Source organism: Petromyzon marinus, unplaced genomic scaffold (assembly GCF_048934315.1).
Source record: "Petromyzon marinus isolate PM22_M1 ecotype Great Lakes invasive population unplaced genomic scaffold, UKy_Petmar_22M1.pri1.0 PM_Scaffold_36, whole genome shotgun sequence".
Lineage (NCBI taxonomy): Eukaryota > Metazoa > Chordata > Hyperoartia > Petromyzontiformes > Petromyzontidae > Petromyzon > Petromyzon marinus.
Window position 1 is genome coordinate 98,208 of NW_027423346.1, and position 9,639 is coordinate 107,846.

General features: G+C 27.0%; 1 long non-coding RNA gene across 2 annotated transcripts; it reads left to right on the top strand.

Moving 5' to 3' along the window:
• Window positions 1-249: 249 nt before the first annotated feature.
• LOC142923246 (uncharacterized) lies at window positions 250-9,639 on the top strand. 2 transcript variants are annotated; one of them, XR_012940639.1, is made up of 3 exons: window positions 250-3,877; window positions 4,095-8,321; window positions 8,539-9,639. It is a non-coding gene; the product is annotated as an uncharacterized LOC142923246 (long non-coding RNA). The 2 variants fall into 2 exon arrangements; XR_012940640.1 differs by having other exon boundaries at window positions 8,766-9,639.

Sequence of the window (9,639 nt, forward strand, 5' to 3'; positions counted from 1 at the left end):
TGTTGTTAAATTGTTGAGGTTTTTGTTGTTAAATTGTTGAGGTTTTATTGTTGTTAAATTGTTGAGGTTTTGTTGTTAAATTGTTGAGGTTTTTGTTGTTAAATTGTTGAGGTTTTTGTTGTTAAATTGTTGAGGTTTTTGTTGTTAAATTGTTGAGGTTTTGTTGTTGTTAAATTGTTGTTGAGGTTTTGTTGTTAAATTGTTGAGGTTTTGTTGTTAAATTGTTGAGGTTTTGTTGTTAAATTGTTGAGGTTTTGTTGTTAAATTGTTGAGGTTTTGTTGTTAAATTGTTGAGGTTTTGTTGTTAAATTGTTGAGGTTTTTGTTGTAAAATTGTTGAGGTTTTTGTTGTTAAATTGTTGAGGTTTTTATTGTTAAATTGTTGAGGTTTTGTTGTTAAATTGTTGAGGTTTTGTTGTTGTTAAATTGTTGAGGTTTTGTTGTTAAATTGTTGAGGTTTTGTTGTTAAATTGTTGAGGTTTTGTTGTTAAATTGTTGAGGTTTTGTTGTTAAATTGTTGAGGTTTTGTTGTTAAATTGTTGAGGTTTTGTTGTTAAATTGTTGTTGAGGTTTTGTTGTTAAATTGTTGAGGTTTTGTTGTTAAATTGTTGAGGTTTTGTTGTTAAATTGTTGAGGTTTTGTTGTTAAATTGTTGAGGTTTTGTTGTTAAATTGTTGAGGTTTTGTTGTTAAATTGTTGAGGTTTTGTTGTTAAATTGTTGAGGTTTTGTTGTTAAATTGTTGAGGTTTTTGTTGTTAAATTGTTGAGGTTTTGTTGTTAAATTGTTGAGGTTTTGTTGTTAAATTGTTGAGGTTTTGTTGTTAAATTGTTGAGGTTTTTGTTGTTAAATTGTTGAGGTTTTGTTGTTGTTAAATTGTTGAGGTTTTGTTGTTAAATTGTTGAGGTTTTGTTGTTAAATTGTTGAGGTTTTGTTGTTAAATTGTTGAGGTTTTGTTGTTAAATTGTTGAGGTTTTGTTGTTAAATTGTTGAGGTTTTGTTGTTAAATTGTTGAGGTTTTGTTGTTAAATTGTTCAGGTTTTGTTGTTAAATTGTTGTTGAGGTTTTGTTGTGAAATTGTTGAGGTTTTGTTGTTAAATTGTTGAGGTTTTTGTTGTTAAATTGTTCAGGTTTTGTTGTTAAATTGTTGAGGTTTTGTTGTTAAATTGTTGAGGTTTTTGTTGTTAAATTGTTGAGGTTTTATTGTTGTTAAATTGTTGAGGTTTTGTTGTTAAATTGTTGACGTTTTTGTTGTTAAATTGTTGAGGTTTTGTTGTTAAATTGTTGAGGTTTTGTTGTTAAATTGTTGAGGTTTTTGTTGTTAAATTGTTGAGGTTTTGTTGTTAAATTGTTGAGGTTTTGTTGTTAAATTGTTGAGGTTTTGTTGTTAAATTGTTGAGGTTTTGTTGTTAAATTGTTGAGGTTTTGTTGTTAAATTGTTGAGGTTTTTGTTGTTAAATTGTTCAGGTTTTGTTGTTAAATTGTTGAGGTTTTGTTGTTAAATTGTTGAGGTTTTGTTGTTAAATTGTTGAGGTTTTTGTTGTTAAATTGTTCAGGTTTTGTTGTTAAATTGTTGTTGAGGTTTTGTTGTTAAATTGTTCAGGTTTTGTTGTTAAATTGTTGAGGTTTTGTTGTTAAATTGTTGAGGTTTTTGTTGTTAAATTGTTCAGGTTTTGTTGTTAAATTGTTGTTGAGGTTTTGTTGTTAAATTGTTCAGGTTTTGTTGTTAAATTGTTGAGGTTTTGTTGTTAAATTGTTGAGGTTTTTGTTGTTAAATTGTTGAGGTTTTATTGTTGTTAAATTGTTGAGGTTTTGTTGTTAAATTGTTGACGTTTTTGTTGTTAAATTGTTGAGGTTTTGTTGTTAAATTGTTGAGGTTTTGTTGTTAAATTGTTGAGGTTTTTGTTGTTAAATTGTTGAGGTTTTGTTGTTAAATTGTTGAGGTTTTGTTGTTAAATTGTTGAGGTTTTGTTGTTAAATTGTTGAGGTTTTGTTGTTAAATTGTTGAGGTTTTGTTGTTAAATTGTTGAGGTTTTTGTTGTTAAATTGTTGAGGTTTTGTTGTTAAATTGTTCAGGTTTTGTTGTTAAATTGTTGAGGTTTTGTTGTTAAATTGTTGAGGTTTTGTTGTTAAATTGTTGAGGTTTTGTTGTTGTTAAATTGTTGAGGTTTTGTTGTTAAATTGTTGAGGTTTTGTTGTTAAATTGTTGAGGTTTTGTTGTTAAATTGTTGAGGTTTTGTTGTTAAATTGTTGAGGTTTTTGTTGTTAAATTGTTGAGGTTTTGTTGTTAAATTGTTGAGGTTTTTGTTGTAAAATTGTTGAGGTTTTTGTTGTTAAATTGTTGAGGTTTTTATTGTTAAATTGTTGAGGTTTTGTTGTTAAATTGTTGAGGTTTTGTTGTTGTTAAATTGTTGAGGTTTTGTTGTTAAATTGTTGAGGTTTTGTTGTTAAATTGTTGAGGTTTTGTTGTTAAATTGTTGAGGTTTTTGTTGTTAAATTGTTGAGGTTTTTGTTGTTAAATTGTTGAGGTTTTGTTGTTAAATTGTTGAGGTTTTTGTTGTTAAATTGTTGAGGATTTGTTGTTGTTAAATTGTTGAGGTTTTGTTGTTAAATTGTTGACGTTTTTGTTGTTAAATTGTTGAGGTTTTGTTGTTAAATTGTTGAGGTTTTGTTGTTAAATTGTTGAGGTTTTTGTTGTTAAATTGTTGAGGTTTTGTTGTTAAATTGTTCAGGTTTTGTTGTTAAATTGTTGAGGTTTTGTTGATAAATTGTTGAGGTTTTGTTGTTAAATTGTTGAGGTTTTTGTTGTTAAATTGTTGAGGTTTTGTTGTTGTTAAATTGTTGAGGTTTTGTTGTTAAATTGTTGAGGTTTTGTTGTTAAATTGTTGAGGTTTTTGTTGTTAAATTGTTGAGGTTTTGTTGTTAAATTGTTGAGGTTTTGTTGTTAAATTGTTGAGGTTTTTGTTGTTAAATTGTTGAGGTTTTTGTTGTTAAATTGTTGAGGTTTTGTTGTTAAATTGTTGAGGTTTTGTTGTTGTTAAATTGTTGAGGTTTTGTTGTTAAATTGTTGACATTTTTGTTGTTAAATTGTTGAGGTTTTGTTGTTAAATTGTTGAGGTTTTGTTGTTAAATTGTTGAGGTTTTTGTTGTTAAATTGTTGAGGTTTTGTTGTTAAATTGTTCAGGTTTTGTTGTTAAATTGTTGAGGTTTTGTTGATAAATTGTTGAGGTTTTGTTGTTAAATTGTTGAGGTTTTGTTGTTAAATTGTTGAGGTTTTTGTTGTTAAATTGTTGAGGTTTTTGTTGTTAAATTGTTGAGGTTTTGTTGTTAAATTGTTGAGGTTTTGTTGTTGTTAAATTGTTGAGGTTTTGTTGATAAATTGTTGAGGTTTTGTTGTTAAATTGTTGAGGTTTTGTTGTTAAATTGTTGAGGTTTTGTTGTTAAATTGTTGAGGTTTTGTTGTTAAATTGTTGAGGTTTTGTTGTTAAATTGTTGAGGTTTTGTTGATAAATTGTTGAGGTTTTGTTGTTAAATTGTTGAGGTTTTGTTGTTAAATTGTTGAGGTTTTTGTTGTTAAATTGTTGAGGTTTTGTTGTTAAATTGTTCAGGTTTTGTTGTTAAATTGTTGAGGTTTTGTTGTTAAATTGTTGAGGTTTTGTTGTTAAATTGTTGAGGTTTTGTTGTTAAATTGTTGAGGTTTTTGTTGTTAAATTGTTGAGGTTTTTGTTGTTAAATTGTTGAGGTTTTGTTGTTAAATTGTTGAGGTTTTGTTGTTGTTAAATTGTTGAGGTTTTGTTGTTAAATTGTTGAGGTTTTGTTGTTAAATTGTTGAGGTTTTGTTGTTAAATTGTTGAGGTTTTGTTGTTAAATTGTTGTTGAGGTTTTGTTGTTGTTAAATTGTTGAGGTTTTGTTGTTGTTAAATTGTTGAGGTTTTTGTTGTTAAATTGTTGAGGTTTTTGTTGTTAAGTTTGTTGAGGTTTTTGTTGTTAAATTGTTGAGGTTTTTGTTGTTAAATTGTTGAGGTTTTTGTTGTTAAATTGTTGAGGTTTTTGTTGTTAAATTGTTGAGGTTTTGTTGTTGTTAAATTGTTGTTGAGGTTTTGTTGTTAAATTGTTGAGGTTTTGTTGTTAAATTGTTGAGGTTTTGTTGTTAAATTGTTGAGGTTTTGTTGTTAAATTGTTGAGGTTTTGTTGTTAAATTGTTGAGGTTTTGTTGTTAAATTGTTGAGGTTTTTGTTGTAAAATTGTTGAGGTTTTTGTTGTTAAATTGTTGAGGTTTTTATTGTTAAATTGTTGAGGTTTTGTTGTTAAATTGTTGAGGTTTTGTTGTTGTTAAATTGTTGAGGTTTTGTTGTTAAATTGTTGAGGTTTTGTTGTTAAATTGTTGAGGTTTTGTTGTTAAATTGTTGAGGTTTTGTTGTTAAATTGTTGAGGTTTTGTTGTTAAATTGTTGAGGTTTTGTTGTTAAATTGTTGTTGAGGTTTTGTTGTTAAATTGTTGAGGTTTTGTTGTTAAATTGTTGAGGTTTTGTTGTTAAATTGTTGAGGTTTTGTTGTTAAATTGTTGAGGTTTTGTTGTTAAATTGTTGAGGTTTTGTTGTTAAATTGTTGAGGTTTTGTTGTTAAATTGTTGAGGTTTTGTTGTTAAATTGTTGAGGTTTTTGTTGTTAAATTGTTGAGGTTTTGTTGTTAAATTGTTGAGGTTTTGTTGTTAAATTGTTGAGGTTTTGTTGTTAAATTGTTGAGGTTTTTGTTGTTAAATTGTTGAGGTTTTGTTGTTGTTAAATTGTTGAGGTTTTGTTGTTAAATTGTTGAGGTTTTGTTGTTAAATTGTTGAGGTTTTGTTGTTAAATTGTTGAGGTTTTGTTGTTAAATTGTTGAGGTTTTGTTGTTAAATTGTTGAGGTTTTGTTGTTAAATTGTTGAGGTTTTGTTGTTAAATTGTTCAGGTTTTGTTGTTAAATTGTTGTTGAGGTTTTGTTGTGAAATTGTTGAGGTTTTGTTGTTAAATTGTTGAGGTTTTTGTTGTTAAATTGTTCAGGTTTTGTTGTTAAATTGTTGAGGTTTTGTTGTTAAATTGTTGAGGTTTTTGTTGTTAAATTGTTGAGGTTTTATTGTTGTTAAATTGTTGAGGTTTTGTTGTTAAATTGTTGACGTTTTTGTTGTTAAATTGTTGAGGTTTTGTTGTTAAATTGTTGAGGTTTTGTTGTTAAATTGTTGAGGTTTTTGTTGTTAAATTGTTGAGGTTTTGTTGTTAAATTGTTGAGGTTTTGTTGTTAAATTGTTGAGGTTTTGTTGTTAAATTGTTGAGGTTTTGTTGTTAAATTGTTGAGGTTTTGTTGTTAAATTGTTGAGGTTTTTGTTGTTAAATTGTTCAGGTTTTGTTGTTAAATTGTTGAGGTTTTGTTGTTAAATTGTTGAGGTTTTGTTGTTAAATTGTTGAGGTTTTTGTTGTTAAATTGTTCAGGTTTTGTTGTTAAATTGTTGTTGAGGTTTTGTTGTTAAATTGTTCAGGTTTTGTTGTTAAATTGTTGAGGTTTTGTTGTTAAATTGTTGAGGTTTTTGTTGTTAAATTGTTCAGGTTTTGTTGTTAAATTGTTGTTGAGGTTTTGTTGTTAAATTGTTCAGGTTTTGTTGTTAAATTGTTGAGGTTTTGTTGTTAAATTGTTGAGGTTTTTGTTGTTAAATTGTTGAGGTTTTATTGTTGTTAAATTGTTGAGGTTTTGTTGTTAAATTGTTGACGTTTTTGTTGTTAAATTGTTGAGGTTTTGTTGTTAAATTGTTGAGGTTTTGTTGTTAAATTGTTGAGGTTTTTGTTGTTAAATTGTTGAGGTTTTGTTGTTAAATTGTTGAGGTTTTGTTGTTAAATTGTTGAGGTTTTGTTGTTAAATTGTTGAGGTTTTGTTGTTAAATTGTTGAGGTTTTGTTGTTAAATTGTTGAGGTTTTTGTTGTTAAATTGTTCAGGTTTTGTTGTTAAATTGTTGTTGAGGTTTTGTTGTTAAATTGTTGAGGTTTATTTTGGTTAAAAGTGCTGGGATTTTTTTGTTAAATTGTTGTTGAGGTTTTTTGTTTGGAAGTTTTTATTTCTTTATTTATTATGTTTTAGTGCGTTATTTTTTTCTGTTAAGTTTGTCTTGTTAAGTTTGTTGAGTTTTTGTTGTTAAATTGTTGAGGTATTTTTTTGTTTATTTTTTAGACGTATTTTGTTGTTTAAGTTTGTTGAGGTATTTTTGTGTTTATTTTTTTGAGGTATTTGTTGTTTAAGTTTGTTGAGGTTTTTGTTGTTAAATTGTTGAGGTTTTTGTTGTTAAATTGTTGAGGTTTTGTTGTTAAATTGTTGAGGTTTTGTTGTTAAATTGTTGAGGTTTTGTTGTTAAATTGTTGAGGTTTTGTTGTTAAATTGTTGAGGTTTTTGTTGTTAAATTGTTGAGGTTTTTGTTGTTAAATTGTTGAGGTTTTGTTGTTAAATTGTTGAGGTTTTTGTTGTTAAATTGTTGAGGTTTTGTTGTTAAATTGTTCAGGTTTTGTTGTTAAATTGTTGAGGTTTTGTTGTTAAATTGTTGAGGTTTTGTTGTTAAATTGTTGAGGTTTTGTTGTTGTTAAATTGTTGAGGTTTTGTTGTTAAATTGTTGAGGTTTTGTTGTTAAATTGTTGAGGTTTTGTTGTTAAATTGTTGAGGTTTTGTTGTTAAATTGTTGAGGTTTTTGTTGTTAAATTGTTGAGGTTTTGTTGTTAAATTGTTGAGGTTTTTGTTGTAAAATTGTTGAGGTTTTTGTTGTTAAATTGTTGAGGTTTTTATTGTTAAATTGTTGAGGTTTTGTTGTTAAATTGTTGAGGTTTTGTTGTTGTTAAATTGTTGAGGTTTTGTTGTTAAATTGTTGAGGTTTTGTTGTTAAATTGTTGAGGTTTTGTTGTTAAATTGTTGAGGTTTTTGTTGTTAAATTGTTGAGGTTTTTGTTGTTAAATTGTTGAGGTTTTGTTGTTAAATTGTTGAGGTTTTTGTTGTTAAATTGTTGAGGATTTGTTGTTGTTAAATTGTTGAGGTTTTGTTGTTAAATTGTTGACGTTTTTGTTGTTAAATTGTTGAGGTTTTGTTGTTAAATTGTTGAGGTTTTGTTGTTAAATTGTTGAGGTTTTTGTTGTTAAATTGTTGAGGTTTTGTTGTTAAATTGTTCAGGTTTTGTTGTTAAATTGTTGAGGTTTTGTTGATAAATTGTTGAGGTTTTGTTGTTAAATTGTTGAGGTTTTTGTTGTTAAATTGTTGAGGTTTTGTTGTTGTTAAATTGTTGAGGTTTTGTTGTTAAATTGTTGAGGTTTTGTTGTTAAATTGTTGAGGTTTTTGTTGTTAAATTGTTGAGGTTTTGTTGTTAAATTGTTGAGGTTTTGTTGTTAAATTGTTGAGGTTTTTGTTGTTAAATTGTTGAGGTTTTTGTTGTTAAATTGTTGAGGTTTTGTTGTTAAATTGTTGAGGTTTTGTTGTTGTTAAATTGTTGAGGTTTTGTTGTTAAATTGTTGACATTTTTGTTGTTAAATTGTTGAGGTTTTGTTGTTAAATTGTTGAGGTTTTGTTGTTAAATTGTTGAGGTTTTTGTTGTTAAATTGTTGAGGTTTTGTTGTTAAATTGTTCAGGTTTTGTTGTTAAATTGTTGAGGTTTTGTTGATAAATTGTTGAGGTTTTGTTGTTAAATTGTTGAGGTTTTGTTGTTAAATTGTTGAGGTTTTTGTTGTTAAATTGTTGAGGTTTTTGTTGTTAAATTGTTGAGGTTTTGTTGTTAAATTGTTGAGGTTTTGTTGTTGTTAAATTGTTGAGGTTTTGTTGTTAAATTGTTGAGGTTTTGTTGTTAAATTGTTGAGGTTTTGTTGTTAAATTGTTGAGGTTTTGTTGTTAAATTGTTGAGGTTTTGTTGTTAAATTGTTGAGGTTTTTGTTGTTAAATTGTTGAGGTTTTGTTGTTAAATTGTTGAGGTTTTGTTGTTAAATTGTTGAGGTTTTGTTGTTAAATTGTTGAGGTTTTGTTGTTAAATTGTTGAGGTTTTTGTTGTTAAATTGTTGAGGTTTTTGTTGTTAAATTGTTGAGGTTTTGTTGTTAAATTGTTGAGGTTTTGTTGTTAAATTGTTGAGGTTTTGTTGTTAAATTGTTGAGGTTTTGTTGTTAAATTGTTGAGGTTTTGTTGTTAAATTGTTGAGGTTTTGTTGTTAAATTGTTGAGGTTTTGTTGTTGTTAAATTGTTGAGGTTTTGTTGTTAAATTGTTGAGGTTTTGTTGTTAAATTGTTGAGGTTTTGTTGTTAAATTGTTGAGGTTTTGTTGTTAAATTGTTGTTGAGGTTTTGTTGTTGTTAAATTGTTGAGGTTTTGTTGTTGTTAAATTGTTGAGGTTTTTGTTGTTAAATTGTTGAGGTTTTTGTTGTTAAGTTTGTTGAGGTTTTTGTTGTTAAATTGTTGAGGTTTTTGTTGTTAAATTGTTGAGGTTTTTGTTGTTAAATTGTTGAGGTTTTTGTTGTTAAATTGTTGAGGTTTTGTTGTTGTTAAATTGTTGTTGAGGTTTTGTTGTTAAATTGTTGAGGTTTTGTTGTTAAATTGTTGAGGTTTTGTTGTTAAATTGTTGAGGTTTTGTTGTTAAATTGTTGAGGTTTTGTTGTTAAATTGTTGAGGTTTTGTTGTTAAATTGTTGAGGTTTTGTTGTTAAATTGTTGAGGTTTTGTTGTTAAATTGTTGAGGTTTTTGTTGTTAAATTGTTGAGGTTTTGTTGTTGTTAAATTGTTGTTGAGGTTTTGTTGTTAAATTGTTGAGGTTTTTGTTGTTAAATTGTTGAGGTTTTGTTGTTAAATTGTTGAGGTTTTGTTGTTAAATTGTTGAGGTTTTGTTGTTAAATTGTTGAGGTTTTTGTTGTTAAATTGTTGAGGTTTTGTTGTTAAATTGTTGAGGTTTTTGTTGTTAAATTGTTGAGGTTTTGTTGTTGTTAAATTGTTGAGGTTTTGTTGTTGTTAAATTGTTGAGGTTTTTGTTGTTAAATTGTTGAGGTTTTGTTGTTAAATTGTTGAGGTTTTTGTTGTTGAATTGTTGAGGTTTTGTTGTTGTTAAATTGTTGAGGTTTTGTTGTTAAATTGTTGAGGTTTTGTTGTTAAATTGTTGAGGTTTTGTTGTTAAATTGTTGAGGTTTTTGTTGTTAAATTGTTGAGGTTTTGTTGTTCAATTGTTGAGGTTTTGTTGTTAAATTGTTGAGGTTTTGTTGTTAAATTGTTGAGGTTTTTGTTGTTAAATTGTTGAGGTTTTGTTGTTCAATTGTTGAGGTTTTGTTGTTAAATTGTTGAGGTTTCGTTGTTGTTAAATTGTTGAGGTTTTGTTGTTAAATTGTTGAGGTTTTGTTGTTGTTAAATTGTTGAGGTTTTGTTGTTAAATTGTTGAGGTTTTGTTGTTAAATTGTTGAGGTTTTGTTGTTAAATTGTTGAGGTTTTTGTTGTTAAATTGTTGAGGTTTTGTTGTTGTTAAATTGTTGAGGTTTTTGTTGTTAAATTGTTGAAACTTGTGTGTTCGTTCAACAAAATCCCTCCCTCCCCCTCCAACGCGTAAGCAAATTAAAAAAAAAAATCTTAACGCACAAACTAAATTTTTTTTTTCCATCACACGCAACAAAGACAAAAT